Genomic DNA, 16,134 nt, shown 5'->3' on the forward strand with positions numbered 1-16,134 from the left:
CTGTAAAAAATTTTCTAATATTTTTGCTGCAATGAGTTTCCACTTCCTTGAACAATGTACACACATCAGGCTAATAACATAGGATTCAAGCATCCTGTACAGGACCTGTAAGATATAATCATTTTACAATATCCTTGGGGTGAGAGTTTGGACTTCCAGTACAGCGACTTCTGCTAGTGCTGTTTCTACTCAACACTTGCTTGAAATTCTTTACATTTTATTAAAGGCTCTGCTTGGTCTTTCCTTGAAGGTGCTGGAACCAGGTGGTAAGGCTGCCATCAGAGGGATGTCGTGGTCTGTTTTTCTCATGTGTTGAAGTATATTCTGACATCCTGGTATACTTTTGACTGATGCTACCCAGGGACACAGAACACTACAAGGGCAGAAAAGGCAGCATGCTCCTTTGACTCAGGTTTGACTGGTGAAGCAGAAAAACCTGCAGAGCATGTGCTTTTTCCTTTTTATATGGGGATTTGAGACTGAAACTGAATTTTATTACAGATTAACCTATGGCAGCAGGCTGGACTGTTGGTAAAACCTTAAAAGTCTCTTTGTTTCTCAGACTGCAGAGGTTGTTGATCCAAACTATTGAACTGCTACATTAAGCATGAATTCCCTCAGTGAAGATGCAGATGTAAAGCAAAGTGTGACTGGTAACTGGGGGCAGTTTAGTATAAGGCTTCTCAGATAAAATCAGCCATATAAAAACTGTATAGAAGTCTAAGTATGCTTGTGTAAAGGCAAGCGGAATACAAAAGAAAAGGCACACAGCACTTAGGGCTTGTCTACACAGTATGTTAGTGTGCACCAGAGGGGTATAAATTCTAGTGCACACTAGTATATCGTGCACTAACTAGTTTGGGCAGAGCCTGCTGGTGCACACTAAAAATGTCTGTAGTGCATGTTAATGTAGGCCCATTTCAAACAATGCTATATTAACATACAATAGGGCTCCTTTGTAGTATGTGCCAGCAGGGTCCACACAGACCCATTAATGCATGACATGCTAGAATTTACACCCCTCTGTTGCAGACTAGTGCCCCTATACAGTGAATTCACATGAACCATTTTAAAAAAAGAATATCAGGAAAAACCTTCCCAAATATCTTAATCATAAAGCTACAACTATTGGTCAGGAACAATGATTGATGCTCTCTCAAGATCCCATTGTGCCTTTACATTGTCTCTTTTTACCCTTCTTGTGTAAAGAGACTACAGGAAAAGCAACCTTTATAGAAGACTTATACAGCAACTCTTACTGGTCTCTTAGATAGATCTTAACCTAATGGTCAGAGCAGCTTTTAAAAATTTAATAGCCTCAGAGGGACATCCCTGAGGAAGGAACCTTATAAGATCCTAATGCTTTCCCTGCCACAACAATCATTTTAAGAGTGCTGTGATCTCATGGGAGTAAGTATATGGTGTTACTATCATCACAAAAGCATGGTCACAGTTTTGAATTTAATTAATCTGTGGGGGCCCTTGAATTGAAAACAAAACTTGGCAAGCTCCAAGGGGCTGGGAGGACTGTCCTGAGAAGGAAAGAAAGTGGCTGTTGCAAAATAGCATGATGGGACTTCTTGGCTCCTGTGATACTAAGTCAACAACAAGGCACAGGAAGGCCACACTTTTCAGCAACAGTGCTTGGACTTTAGTTTTAGGGTAGCTGAGCATGCTCAGAGTAAGGTGCATTAGTGTAATAGAGCTCTTTTGCTGAGCCTCCAGAAGGACTCAGCTCATAAAGTACAACACAGACACTGTGTAACAAATTCTAAAATGTCAATGGTCCAAATAGCTTTTATCCCTTTATGCACATTTCATAAGCGAGTTTTGGATGTTTCTTCCAGCTGTTGACAGACACAATTGTGGCCCGCATTATCCCCAGAGTCAGAAACAACATAAAAGGCTACAGGCAAGTATTGGAGAGATTACACCACAGAGAAGGAGCAGCCTTTGAGACAGACAGAAGCCTTCACTGAACCACAAAATATCCACTTGTGCTAATCTCTTTCAGGGCTTATTTGGACTAAGAAGTATCCAGAGATGCTGGTTGTGTAACTGATGTAAGAACTTTAAAAATGTGCCTTACCCGTATGTAGGGCAGATACCTCCACACATGGGGGTATGTGGAACTTGTCAAACTGGTTTTGTCCCCTTCTCTAATTTATAGAAAGAGCAACGCAATTCCTTGCTCTTCTTAACCTGTGCCCTTAACCTTTGCCTCATCAACACTCCCTTTCTTCAAAGAACTTTTAGTTTCTTAAAAATACATTTTAAAGTAATCAAGACCAAAGAACAGTTTAAGTAGGGCTACCATATGTCCGGCTTTTCGGTCTATAAATAGCCGTCCGGGGGGGATTTTTAAAAATCTAAAAATGTCTGGGATTTTCCCCCGGTCGGCTATTTATGGACAGAAAAGCGGCAGCCAAGCACCGCTCGGCAGCCAAAGCCCCTTCCCGGCTCCCCCCATCCCCTGCAGCCCCTGCAGCCTTACCACACCGTTTGGCCCCGCAGCTGTCTTTCCCCTCCCCTGAACGCTCTGCCCACCTGCTCCTCCCCCTCACCTGCTTCCCGGGAATCATATCTTCGCAGGAAGTCTGAAAAAAAGCAGGGGCAGGCGGGAGGCAGCAGCAGGTAAGCTGGGGCTGGGGCGATGCGAGGAGGAGAGCTCTGGGGAGGTGTGGCCCTGGCTGAGCGGCTCCCTCCGGCCCGGGCCGAGCGGCGCCCGGTGGCCCCAGCGGCTCCGGCCCGGCTCAGCTTCGGCCCCAGGACACCGGCTCCGGTTCCGGCCAAGCGCACCAGCCTGGCTCTGGCTGAGCGGCGCTGGCCAAGCGCCTCCGGCCCCAGCAGCTCCAGCCTGGCCCGGGCCCCAAAGTGGCGGCCCCAGTTCTGGCCGAGCACGCCAGCCCGGCCCCGGCTGAGCGGCACCGGCCGAGCACCCCCGGTCCCAGCAGCTCCAGCCCGGCCCGGCTCGGGCTCTAGGGCAGCAGCCCAGTTCCGGCCGAGCACCTCCGGCCCAGCCCCAAGCCCCACAACCCTGGCCGGAGCTCCGGCCAGAGCGCAGCCTGATTCCTGGGCTCTTTAAAGCCGCCCCTGGTCAGGGGACGGGGGGGGGTTTGGATGGGTTGGGAGTTTGGGGGGGGCTGGCAGGGGGGCAGGGGTGTGGAGAGGGGTTTGGACAGTCAGGGACAGGGAGCAGGGGGGGTTAGGGGGGGTTAGACAGGTCAGAGGTTCTGGGGGGGCTGTCGGGGGCAGGGGTGTGGAGAGTGGTTGGGACAGTCAGGGACAGGGAGCAGAGGGGGTTAGACAAGTCAAGGGTTCTGGGGGGTCTGTCAGGGGAGCAGGCGTGTGGAGAGTGGTCGACGCAGGCAGGGAACAGAGGGGGTTGGATGCGTCAGGAGTTCGGGGGGTCCTGTCAGGGGGCGGGGATCAGTTGGATAGGGCATGGGAGTCCCGGGGGTCTGTCTGGGGGCGGGGGTGTGAATATGGGGTGGGGGTGTGGATAAGGGTCGGAGCAGTCAGGGGATAGGTAGGGTCCTAGGGGGGCAGTTAGGGTGGGGGGTTCTCAGGAGGGGCAGTCAGGGGACAAGAAGCAGGGCGGCTTAGATAAGGGGTGGGGTCCTAGGGGGCAGTTAGTGGCAGGGGTCCCAGGAGGGGGCAGTCAGGGGACAAGGAATGGGGGGGTTGGGAGTTCTGAGGGGGGCAGTCAGGGGGTGGGAAGTGGGAGGGAGTGGATGGGGTGGGGCAGGGCAGGGGCGGGGCTAGAGAGGGGCTCCTCCCCCCCCCCCGTGTCCTCTTTTTGCTTGTGGAAATATGGTAACCCTAGTTTAAGCAAAAGATGCCATACCATACAGTGTCTCCATTAAATTGTACTGATGGTTGAATACGGACTACATTTAATTGGATAACACACAGAGCTACATCTTTCTGGAAGGAAATTATCCAGACCCTCTGACATTTCAGTGGTTACAAAAAAAGGCTTCCAGCCCTTGAATCACATCCTACCACGACACACTAAAATGTTTAATCACTTGAAGTAGATATCCCATTCAGTAAACCTAAATGGCATTCTATAGCATAACGGCGGTAAAGCTGAATCCAGGAATGAAACGCTCCCCAAATTAACTGATTTTCTATATATACAAAAGCACTACTCTGCCAAAATTCTGGCTGAGTGCACCAACATTTCTGTTCTTATTTCACTACCAAGAAAATACCCCAGTATGTTAAGGCACCTCCTAGGGCAGAAGCGGGTTTATTGCTTGTCTTATTTTGGTCCATTACTGGAAGAAGTAAAAATAGATTTCTCTCATCTGGTGGGTCTGCTGCTCAAGGGCCAGGGCAAGCTATTGACAGTTCCAAGAATGTGGGTCCCCCCAACCCCCCATCAAAAATTCTAGTCCCACTGCTGGTCATCCCGCGTTTCCATCATAATGCAGTCCCACTAATGCATATTTGTGGTCCTGGTCCAGAAGCAGCTGTCTACACATGGGAGATTTTCCAGGAGAAGCAGCATCTCCTCATGGTCCCAGTCTTTTGTTGTACTTTTGCTTATAAGTCACTGCATCTCCCTTCTCCAGATCAAAAGTAGCCTTTGAAACATCTGCTACAGCTTCTGCGCAGGCACAAAAAAGAAACTGCCTCTCTAAAAAGAAGCCATTGTCAGTTGTTAGGGAAAGCAGGATCCTTATCTTCTGCAAGTAATAGGAAGCTATGACACCAGCTTGGGTCTTGCCCAGGATGAATTTCCCTGCCCTAGGTCATTTTTTTCTCAATCCCAGAGTGAACAGATATTCTGATAATGCAAGCAGAGAGCTACACAGTGAGTTGTGGTGCTATGAATCTCAGGATATGTACCCAGATATCTGTACTGCATATCACACCAGCTATGGCCCCAGTGCAGACATGGGGATTGACAGCAAAATGCGGCCTTGCTGCAGTAGGTTAGGCTGCCGCACACTGATTAAACCATGACTGCTTAATTCATGGTTAGCATGCAAAGAAAACATGGCCTAAAGCACTTGGGATCGTCAGATGAAAGCCACTATGAAATTCAGAGACTAGCCCTCTAACCCTCAAAATCACTTCATTTTGCACAGAGGTTACAACTATATTAATTTGGATTGTTTATACCACCTACGTCAGACACCACAAACCAAGCTTGATTTAAGGCTAAGCAAAGCAATCATTTATGTAAAAGCCAGCAGACTCAAACATACTGCCTAAAACAACAACAAAAACTGACTTGTCCAATTTACACGAACATGCTGCTCTAAACACACCACTGCTGCTCTACATTTCAGTTCCTGTTTCTTCCCCACCCAATCAACACAGCAGCAGTGAAAGGGCTGATGTCTTGTTAGAAAAGAATTCTAATGTGAATGGCCTCAGATTAACATAGGTGTTTGTAGTCATTTCCAGTTACTAAAGTCTGCTCTATAAGGAAGTTCTACATAAGAAATGACTGTAAGAGATCCTGCACTGGGATGGGCTAGAGCATCTAACAGGATTTTCCATGGCTAACAGCTATGATTTTGTGATTGGCTGGTGCAAACATAAAACTTTTGAAAGGATTCAGGTAAAATTAATTGTATTTTAACACCTTTGGCTCCACATACATGCTATTGTTTATGCACTTTCACTACAACTAAGAATACCTTTCTTCAAACAAGCTTATCCTCATTAGATCCCCTGTTCTATTTAAACACTAAAATACAATAGGCAGTGCATTTTGGGGCAATTATTGCACGCCTCGGATGATGTTTAACCATCCAGCAAGTACAATAATCCCCTAGAAATGCACCAGTTGAAATATCGTATTGCTATTATATTGAGATCACAAAAAAAAAAAAAAAAAACAGTCTGAATGGGCATTGACCTAAAAAGGATGCCATCAATAGCCAATCAGAAATCTACACTTGAGTACAGTTTTCTGAAGCCATTACATACATTTATAAAATGGCCTAGGTGTTTTCAACACTCTGATTGGTCAAAGCTCGTTCAGGGGATTCAAGACCCAGCAAGGTGGTGTGTATGTGGCAGGGGGCAAGAGTGGGATGCATGGGAAGTGTCTTATTCTCCATTACTGCAACTGGTTGAATAAGACATGGGCACAATGTAGTTCTATGTGCCATTTGCTCAACACTAGTTCCAACTTTGTTAAACTGAAACCATTTTTTCCATACTAAGTGAGTTACATACTCTTCAATAAGGGCTATGTCCATGCCAACTTTCAAGCTTCCGTTGTTTTTTCTCATCACCCTATTTTAAAAAAGGGTGGGCTAGAAATTCAGCCAAGAAAAGGATTAGATTCACTCTGCTGTAACATGAAAAAAAAAATGGATGATGAGATTTTGTTCAAGTTTTCCTAAAATACTAATCTTTAAGTGGAGAGCAAGCATGGAAAATTTCAGCAAAGGAAATATTTTGTAACATTAAGAGCATATAAAAACAAGCAGGGGAAGGAAAGGAATGATAATGAAGAGTTTTGCAACCTCAACAGTGTATATGGTGGTTTCTATCAGCACAATAATAGGAAAGTTGTTTAAACTTTTTCAGTGGAGATTTAATTGTTGAAAAATGCCCATTTTCTAATCTTACTTACTGTTTTCACTATTTTATGCATGTCCTAATGGTTTATATAGCAGCCTTTACCATTGGAAAGGTACATAACTAGAGACTTTTGCAGTTACTTCTTGCAGAGTGGTTTGCAAAACATTATAGGAGGGAGACAAATCTAACTGGGAGCTGTCCAGAAAGCAAATGTTGGTGTTTTTAGAAGCCAGCCATAACTAGTCAGTTGCACAAATCTCAGATATCCTTTCTAAGAGGACCATCCCATTTGTGCCAATATGTATGATGGTCTATTATGTTTAGTTGTCAAGTCACCACTAGTCATGATTGTAATCTGTGCCTAAGTGGTAAGAGCAGGCTGTGCATGTGTGAGAGAAAAAGCAACACACTGTTATAATGGTGTAACATGGGTCTGAATTTGGAGGCAAATCACAGGGGATATCTGCCTTTCAGGTAGAAAAGAGGCAGAACTTGGGGGGAATGAATATAAAAGGGATTGTTTGAGGCCTCTGGTGTTCTCATATTTCATCTAATTAGTAGAGTTTTTGCTGGCTAGTGTCACCACAGCATTTCACCCAGCCCTGTTCCGGACCAACCAGTTCTGGAAAGGACGGAGAACTACATTACACTGTAATGAAGAACACAGACCTTGAAAGTCGTTCTCTTTCCTTCCCTCGCTTTCAGAGTTGGGGCCCAATCCTTGTATGTATCCTTGTTCTATCTCCAGTGAAAAGAACAAGACGCCTATTTAGAAGAAATTAGACATTGCCAAAAATGTATTATGTTGGAAAATTAACATTTGAGTGCAACTCCTGTGAACTCCTGCTGATTTTGCAATCTGATTACAACCCTGCAGATATTCATAATGGGGACCAAATCTTGCTTGTCTTACTCAAACACTGCCAGAAAGCCCAGTTTTCAGATACACAGGGGCAAACTTGGGAATAACTCTGAAATCAGCGGGCCAGTGTAAACAAGATAAGAATCTGACCCAGTGGAATTATACTGCTGTAAAACAGAGGAGAATCAGGACCTTTGATTTCAGTGGGGCTTCTCATGTGAGAAAAGAGAACAGGATTTGACCCTGGGAATCTTGTGACACAACGTTCCAGGAAGCAGCCTTTGTTTGCTCACACTGTGTCTCTTTTATTTATTAATATGTGCACCCAACAATGCCTATTGTCTCTTTTCATATTAGAGGGTTGTCACATGAGCAGTTCAAGTGACACCAAGGATTGCAAGGCGAAGACAAGTCGTTCTCTGGCTCCAACTAGAAATGCTGTGTAGTTTAATACATTAATACTCAACAAATGTCTTTTCAGATTAAATCACCCACATATTTTTAATTAAAAACCACCCAAACAACTATGTTTAACAAAAAGTTAGTTTTCCCACCTAAACAAAGGAATGGTTTGTTATTAAGATGCAAGAGGCAACATCTCCTTCTAACATGGCAATTAACTGAGTGATCTGATTAGTTGAGATGCTGATTATAGGTACTTTCTTTCTACGCCATACTTGCAACTTGTAGGGGGAAAATAAAAATATTTAAGTGGAACTTTGTTTTGTTGTTTTTAAAAATCTCTTTCTTCCTGGCATTATTTAATCTCTCCTGAAAGAAACAAAACGCAAAACTTTTGATTTTTGATGAGCTCTAGCATAATTTAGTTTTATCAAAGGCTGTTCACTTATTTGTCATATCAACCTAGAACAATCCTTTCTTTGTATTCTGACAACTGCTGGTTTCTCCTCATGGACTAGATGCATCAATTTTGCATAACCAGATCTATTATTCTATTCAGGAGAGACTGGACACTTGTAAATGATATCAGGGTAACTTGAAATTAATATAGCTAAACTTTCAGCTTGTTTTATAACAAGGAGTAACCTGACCCCTACACATTTCATAATGGAATAAATAAAGAAGAGTAGATGGGAGACAGAAATCCAAGGAAATGATGCCATCCATTTTATGTCACCAGGATGCCGGCCTTCATGAAAACATACTACAATGATGCCAAAGTGACTTTGGAGCCTAAGTCCCATTTTCAAAAATGAGTGACTTCGGGTCAGGCACTTAAAGACCTTTTTAACATCTAACTAATTGATGTCAATGGGAGTTAAGTGCCTAATCGCTTTAAAAATATGGCCCGTAGGAGCCTAAGCCCCATTGACTTCCAAGGAGACTTAGGGTCCTAAGTGCCATTTTCAAAAGCAGCTTACCCACATAGGGTATGTCTACACAGCAACTGGACACTTGAGGCTGGCCCATGCCAGCTGACTCAGGCTTACGGGGCTATGTCATTGCTTTGTATACTTCTGGGCTTGCCTGGAGCCCAGGCTCTAGGACCCTGTGAGGTGGGAGGTCCTAGAGCTCAGGCTCCAGCCCGAGCCCGGAAGTCTACACAGCAGTGAGACAGCCTCGCTGTCTGAGTCTCGCGAACACAGGTTTTTCTACATACTCTTTGAGCTAGTTAGGTGCTTAAACACCTTTAAAAATGGCCCATAGGCTTTTAAGTCACTTACATGCTTTTGAACATTTTACCCATACGCTTGTGTTAGTTTTTATAATATTGTATAATCTATTGATCCAGAAAGGGCTTTGAAACACCAAAGGAAATGTTTAGAGTATTCTTTGTTAGTGGTCTGCTCCACTTAGCCATGCCCCAAACACACCAAGCTGTGCAGTATTAGTGAAATAGTGCATTGGGGGCTCCCAGGAGAAGGTCACACAGCACTGACTCCTCTCCATCTGTGGGGTTTTGAAGCCTTCTGTTCTACATCACAAAGGAGGGTTAAATGAGAGTAAGAGGGCGTGGAAGGGCTCCAAACACCCACAGAAGTTGGGGGCTGGCACTCCGGGTCTACTTCCACTTTCTGAAAACCCCCAGAAGCATCACTGCACCCATAGAGCTCTATGGAGCTACGCTGGGGTAGAGGAGATGGCACAGAGCCAGGAAATTAGCTGCTCTAAGTAGGATGAGTGTCTAAATCAGCAGAATTACCACTAGAGAATGAACCAATAGTGAATGGTAGTCCTAGCCTCTACTCTGTGCCTTCCTTACAGGGTGATAGAGTGAGTGCATGACAAGGGGACCCCATCCAATGACAGCATAGCTCTTGTATGAGCAGTTCTGGCATGGAGGCATTGGGTGCTGAGCAGAAGAGGACTTAGAGGGACTAGTTTTCTATGCAGATGCTCCAAAACACGTGGTCAGATTCCCAGCTTCTCAGCGCAGCATGTACTGCAGAGATTGGGGAAGGGAGATGACAAGATGGCTTTAAGCCAACTCTGCGTTCCCCAGATTCTTTGCAAGTTTGGTGCCTAAGGGTCTGATCCTGCTCCCATGGAAGTAAATACAGTTGCTATTGACTAATCTGGAAGTCAAACCAGGCCCCAAAATTACTAATGTGCTATATGGTTGCAGGACCAACCCTTAGTATGCAATTATTCTCATTAACTATGCACAGAAACAGAATGAAATTGCAAACATTTTTGCTGCATTAGTCATAACGATATATTAAAATCTTACACAACAAGAAAAATTTCTGTTAAAATTAAGCATCTCCCTTAGGATTTTATCCTGCACCACTGAAGTCACTGTGACTTGTACCACTGACTTGATAGGGGCAGGATCAGGCCCTTACAGTTACAATTGTTCCATCACTGACAGAACCAGTTAGCTGGCAAGGAAACACAGTGGCCCCCAGTGGCCAAATGTTTTTTTTTTTTTCTTAAATGTTCTCTGAACATTTTCCTTCCCTTGCTTTACGATCAAATTTCCATTTATAGTTATTCTAAAGGTTGCAAGATTAATATGATAAAACCCAATTTTAAAGGAAAAAGTAAAATTAAATATTCTTTGTAAAAAAAAAAAAATCCCTGCTTGTAAAGTACTTTTGGTCTCTACTTGATTAATAGGCAGCTTTTTTCCAGCAGCTAGCAGGGAGATTGCCCGTTCTAATGCAATGTTTGAAGGTAATTAAAATGAACATATTGAAAGTACAGGTAGTGGTTTTTTCTTTTAGCAAAATAAGCTGAGCAAGTGGGGAGCCTGCTCCTATGCCAGTTGCCATTTCCAATTCATTCAGCTTTGTAAAGTTGGCAAATTTACAGATAGCAATTAAAAAAATACATATGACTCTGTGCACTTCTCGCTTGGGCCAAAGTTCTCACTGGCATGGATTTGAGCTCCAAGTAATTATTCAGCCCAACTATATTAATTTGGTAACACTTGAGAAATGTCTCACATAGTCCTTTCTTACATCTGGAAAATAGATATGTATATCTTTCTGCATCAGGTGGTATGCAATGTTCAGGGGATATCCACTCCAGAGTCCTGAGCAAGGCACCAATCCTGCAGTGAGATCCAGGCCTGCTGATATTAATAGGGTTTGTAGAGATGCGGGAATGTATCTGCAAAGGAGCTCATTGCAGGATCAGGGACAAGGATTTAGGAACAACCAGAAGAGGCTTTCTCAGGAGAAGCCTTCACAGGATTCATACTGAACCCGATCAATGCAGGGACTGGACAGGATTTTGGATCTTTGCTGTATAGATACTCGTGCAGTGCAGACCTACTTATTAAAGTTTGTAGGCCCAAACTCTGCAACCATTTGTGCATGTGAGCAGCTACATTGAACTCAATGGCATTATTCATATATGTAAAGTTACTCACCTGCATAGCACAATGGGGGGGGGGGAGGTCACAGTTCTGTATATTACTCTACAGTCTCAATGCTTTGATTTAAAAAGCACTGGGATGTTTTTAAATGGGGAGCCATACCTCAATGTACCAAAGTAACTGATCTTGATTTCCAAATAAGTCTGTTTTAAAGAGGATATTTTAAAAAAAGTGCCGGTATTGCACTACTTACTCAAGCAACATTTACCCTGGAATCAAAAAAGTAAACACCATGTTAGGATGCATGAGGAACGAGATAGGATTGAAGAAATGCCTCAGTCTTAGAGAGTTGCGTAGCACCTTACGTTACCATGTCACTGCTTAGGCCATAAACTGATGTTTATGATGTTCTGAAAATTATTTGTAAATATACAAATTAGTTAGTTAGCAATATTTTGCATAAAATGTCACATGGAGCTACACAAAAGCTACAGCAGGGATATAATTCCCTATTACATTTTATACAGGGGCATTACATTACATTAGGGTTTGTGGGGCCCTGGGCCAGAGCAAGTGGTGTCCCTCAACCCTCCCCCCCCCCCCCGCTCTTACCAGGGAAATGGGGTTAGAGCACAATGGTTTACCCCACCTCACATTCCTGCCAGGGAGTAGGGTCAGAGCGTGGGGGCTTACTCTACCTGCCTGGTGCTCCAGCCATGGAGCGGGGGCTTGCAAACCCCATGCCCCGACCCTGTTCCCCTGCAGGAGCACCGGGTGGCCAGAGTGGGTCAGGGTGCAGGGGTGCCCATTTTTCCAGGGTCCCCCAATTGGCCAAGGTTCCTGGGCCCGGGGCCCATTGGCTAATCCACCATAGATTCCAGATGATGGCTAAAAAAAAGCTATCATGCAGAATTATTCTCCATTAAACTGTACAACTTTTCAGGAAAATCAACACAATTTAAAAGCAATACATATGTGCCTCAAGTATTACCCCACTACCATAGTGGTCACATGGTGCTGTCCTGCACTCCCATTCTAAAGGGTCTCTCAAAGAGCCCTTGAAATAACTCTCCACCACCTCATAGCTACAGAACCACATGAAATTAAAGGAGGACTCTAGGTAGCGCTATGAATGGCAAGCTGACAAGCAGCTCAGCACCAGCACAAGGTGGCTACTATCCTTGCCTCTACTAGCTTCTGTGCTTCCCCTCCCTGCAACAAAGATAAGCAGTATATTATAGCTGGCCAAAGGGGGACAAAAGGAACCTGTTTCAGAGAGAAGGGAATGGAAGAGAAACAAAAGAGAGAGTGAGTGTGACAGAGAGGAAGAGGTAGATAGGGCAAGAGCTAAGAAAAGGGAGTACACTAAAGGATCGTGGGGGAGAAAGGAAGGGATGAGCAGAGAAAGAGTGAGGAAAAAAGTGTAAAAAAGAGTGAGAGCACTATTAAAAATGAACAAATAGAAAACAAAGAAAATAGAGATACCCAATAAACAGTCTCAGAGCAGGGGAAGTTAAGGAAAGGAGAAAGTGACCCTGTAGGCAGAAGGGACAGCAGAGTGTGGGACTGGGAGGTAAGGGAATACTCAAGGCATTAGCATCAGTGACCAGAGCATAGGCAATCAGGCACAGGGGTCAAAGAAGAAATCATTGGCCAGGTGCCAGAGCCAAGGCCCAAAGCTGAAGCCAAGACGTTGGGAGTCACAGCTGGGTTACCTAGAGTGAGGGAAGGTAGGAGTAGGTACTATCACAGCCATGCACAAATACTTTGAGTAGTTACTGAACTGCTACTGGGCTTAAAAGCCAGTCTGCTGATCCTTCCAACCAATCAGGCAGTCTACTACAGACCAGGTGCACTAGTTAGATTGCCTGGAGACTAGCTTTGCTGCAGGCCTTGGTCTGATCAAAACCAACCCCTCACTATGGAAATCTCACATGCATCAGACACCCACTCACTCAGACAAAGATGATTATTTCTGACTACATATACACCAACCTAAAACATAAACACCTGTGGGGAGGCACAGGGCCAGATTCTTGGCTGATGGAGCTTGACATAATTCAGCTGAAATCAATAGAGTTTCACCAATTTACATCAGTAGTGAATCTGACCCACAGATACTTACTTCAATGTAAGTAAGCATTTTACTTCTTGTGCCAGTACTTTGGCTTTTTCTTCCATTTTTGTCAGGTATTGTTCTAAAGCCTCAAGCTCTTTGCTATATGACATTTGTCCGGTATCCCATGTTTCTATCTTAAATGATAATAGCATATTGATTTTTGCAAGCCTCAAAACTCATGATAAAATTAAACTACATACAAGGTATCATTATACATTCCCCACTATTGAAATGCAGGTGCTTCTGGACTAAACAGAGTAAAATTATTTATAACAGTTTAGGGATAGGAGAAAAAGGGGGGGAAATATAGTTCCCAACTAAACCAACATAGGGGTTTAGGCAGGTGAAGTGTAATCACCCATACTGAAATGAGGGCATGTCTACACTTGCTATTAAAAGTTGAAAAAGTCCCTTTTTTATGCAAAAACTATGGAAGCGTCTACACTTGCCAATGACTTTTTACAGTGAAATTCAGAAGTTTCACCGCAAAAAGAAAATCACCTCCACGAGAGACATACAGCTCATACTGGTGATATGCAAGTGAAGATGCATTCTTCCTGTTTACACAGCTTTTAGCCTCCTCAAGATAGCCCACAGTGCCTAGGTGACCATCAGGGCCGGCTTTAGCAAGTGCGGGGCCCGATTCGTGGGGCTTGTACTCACCAGGTGGCAGGGCCGGTCTTAGCAAGAGCGGGGCCCGATTCCTGGGGGTGGGGCTTGCCTCTGGCTAGCCCTGCCCCCAGGAATCGGACCCCGCTCGGGCTGGGGTCGCGGGGTTTGGGTCCAGGCCGGAGCCGCTGGGGCCAGGGCCAGGGCCAGGCCGGAGTCGCTCGGCCCGGGCCCGAGCCAGAGCCGCCGGGGCCCGAGCCGGGCTGGGGGTGCTCGGCCGGGGCCGGAGCTGTGGAGCCCGAGCCGGGCCGGGGGTGCTCGGCCGGCACCGCTCGGCTGGGGCCGGGGCCAGCACCCCGGGGCCTGAGCCAGAGCCGCTGGGGCCGGGGCCGGGGCCTGAGGTGTTCGGGCCAGGGCCGGGCTGGCGCCCCGGGGCCCGAGCCGGGGCCGGGGGTGCTCGGCCGGGGCCGGAGCCCTGGGGCCGTGCTGGGGGTGCTCGGCCGGAACTGGGGCCGCTGCCCCAGGGCCCGAGCCGGGCTGGAGCCAGAGCCGCTCGGCCGGGGCCGGGCTGGTGCCCTGGGGCCCGAGACGGGCCAGAGCCAGAGCCAGAGCCGCTTGGCCGGGGCCGGGGGTGCTCGACCGGCGCCAGAGCCGGGCCGGAGCCGTGGGACCGGGCCGGCGTGCTCAGCCGGGGCCGGTGCCCCGGGGCCCGTGCCGGGCTGGAGCCAGAGCGGCCAGGGCCGGGGCCGGGGCCGGGGCCACTCGGCCAGGGCCGGACTGGGCCGCGCCGCGCCTCCCAGGAGCCCTCCTTGCGCCCCCTCTTACCTGTTGCTGCTGCCGCCTGCCCCTTTTCAGACTTCCCGCAAACATCTGATTCGCGGGAAGCAGGGGAGGGGGAGGAACAGGGGTCGGAGCATTCAGAGGAAGGGAGGAGGGGGAAGTGAGCTGGGGGCGGAGTGGACAGCTGCGGGGCCCTCTTAGGCGCGGGGCCCAATTCAGCCGAATCGGCTGAATCGGCTTAAAGCCGGCCCTGCCAGGCGGCACTCCTAGTCTTCAGTGGCACTTCAGATTGCTGCGCTCTGGCCAGGGTTGCAGGACCACGGGGTTGTTGGGCTTGGACTGGCGCTCCGGCTGAGGGAGCGGGGTCGCGGGGCTTGCCGGGCTTCGGCCGGGGAATCGGCAGAATCAGCCTAAAGCCGACCCTGCTGACCACTCTGGTCAGCAGCTCTGCTGTCAGGTAAACAGACATCCACCCTCCCCATCTAAAGCCCACGGAACTTTGAAACTCCCCTTCCTGTATTCTTGGCAAGTGCTCACTTATCATCTGGCCAGGTGACAATGCCTGCTCCACAGAGCAAAGGATGCCCTGCTTGGAGAAATGCTGACTTATCAGTGTTTGGGGAGAGGAGGCTGTGCAGGGACCCAGGACGCCCCGCAATCAGCACCCCCACCTTCCTACAAGACCTATCATCAAAATGGAGAGAGCTGCACTGTGGGATAGCTGCCCTCAGTGTCCTGCTCTCATTGGTGATGGAAGTACTGCAAATGTAAACACTCTCTGATGCCTGTGGAAGTAAGTGAATACACAAACCAGCGCTTTTTTTTCACCCGTTCACTATCATCGGTTAAACTGACAGTGCAAAATCTCTGCAAGTGTAGACGTAGCCTTAAGACTCTGGGACAACAGCTCTCCATTTGCAAAAAGTGCTGTGAGATCTTTAACACCTAGAATTAGTTGGAACCTTATGCTGGAGAATTAAATCAATCAGCACTGAGTCAAAGGAAAGAATGCTACTAAATCACTGCAACACATCCAGGAGCACTTTGCTCTCCCATCCAGGTTCAATTCTACTTAGCCTTGGAGAACTAATGAGCTCAAAGCCTGAGATGACTGACTATAAAGTACAGTTCAAAATAAAGCTTCTGAAATATTTCAATGCATTAAAACCCACAAAGAATTAGCTGATCATATGGGAAGATATTGACACTGAGCATGCAATGTGAAGGATGTAAAAACATTGTGTACTGCCAACACCCTGAAAAAAAGTATTCGGAACTATCCCTTATGCCTGACTCATGTAAGAGGACAATGTATGAGCAAGCATGGTGTCATATGTGGAGAGGGTTTTTGAATAAGTTACTGCATTAATATTGTTTATTATGATCTGAGAAACCTGTGTGATCATGGTTTGCTCTTCTGTTAGAAGT

At 46.5% G+C, this 16,134-nt stretch overlaps 1 protein-coding gene across 1 annotated transcript in view; it reads right to left on the reverse strand.

The window, feature by feature from the left end:
- LOC128839848 (uncharacterized) overlaps positions 1-16,134 on the reverse strand; it is a 69,899-nt gene that overhangs the window by 3,061 nt on the left and 50,704 nt on the right. The gene's annotated exons all lie outside the window — the stretch shown is intronic.

The sequence above is a fragment of the Malaclemys terrapin genome, chromosome 6 (assembly GCF_027887155.1).
Source record: "Malaclemys terrapin pileata isolate rMalTer1 chromosome 6, rMalTer1.hap1, whole genome shotgun sequence".
Taxonomy (NCBI): domain Eukaryota; kingdom Metazoa; phylum Chordata; order Testudines; family Emydidae; genus Malaclemys; species Malaclemys terrapin.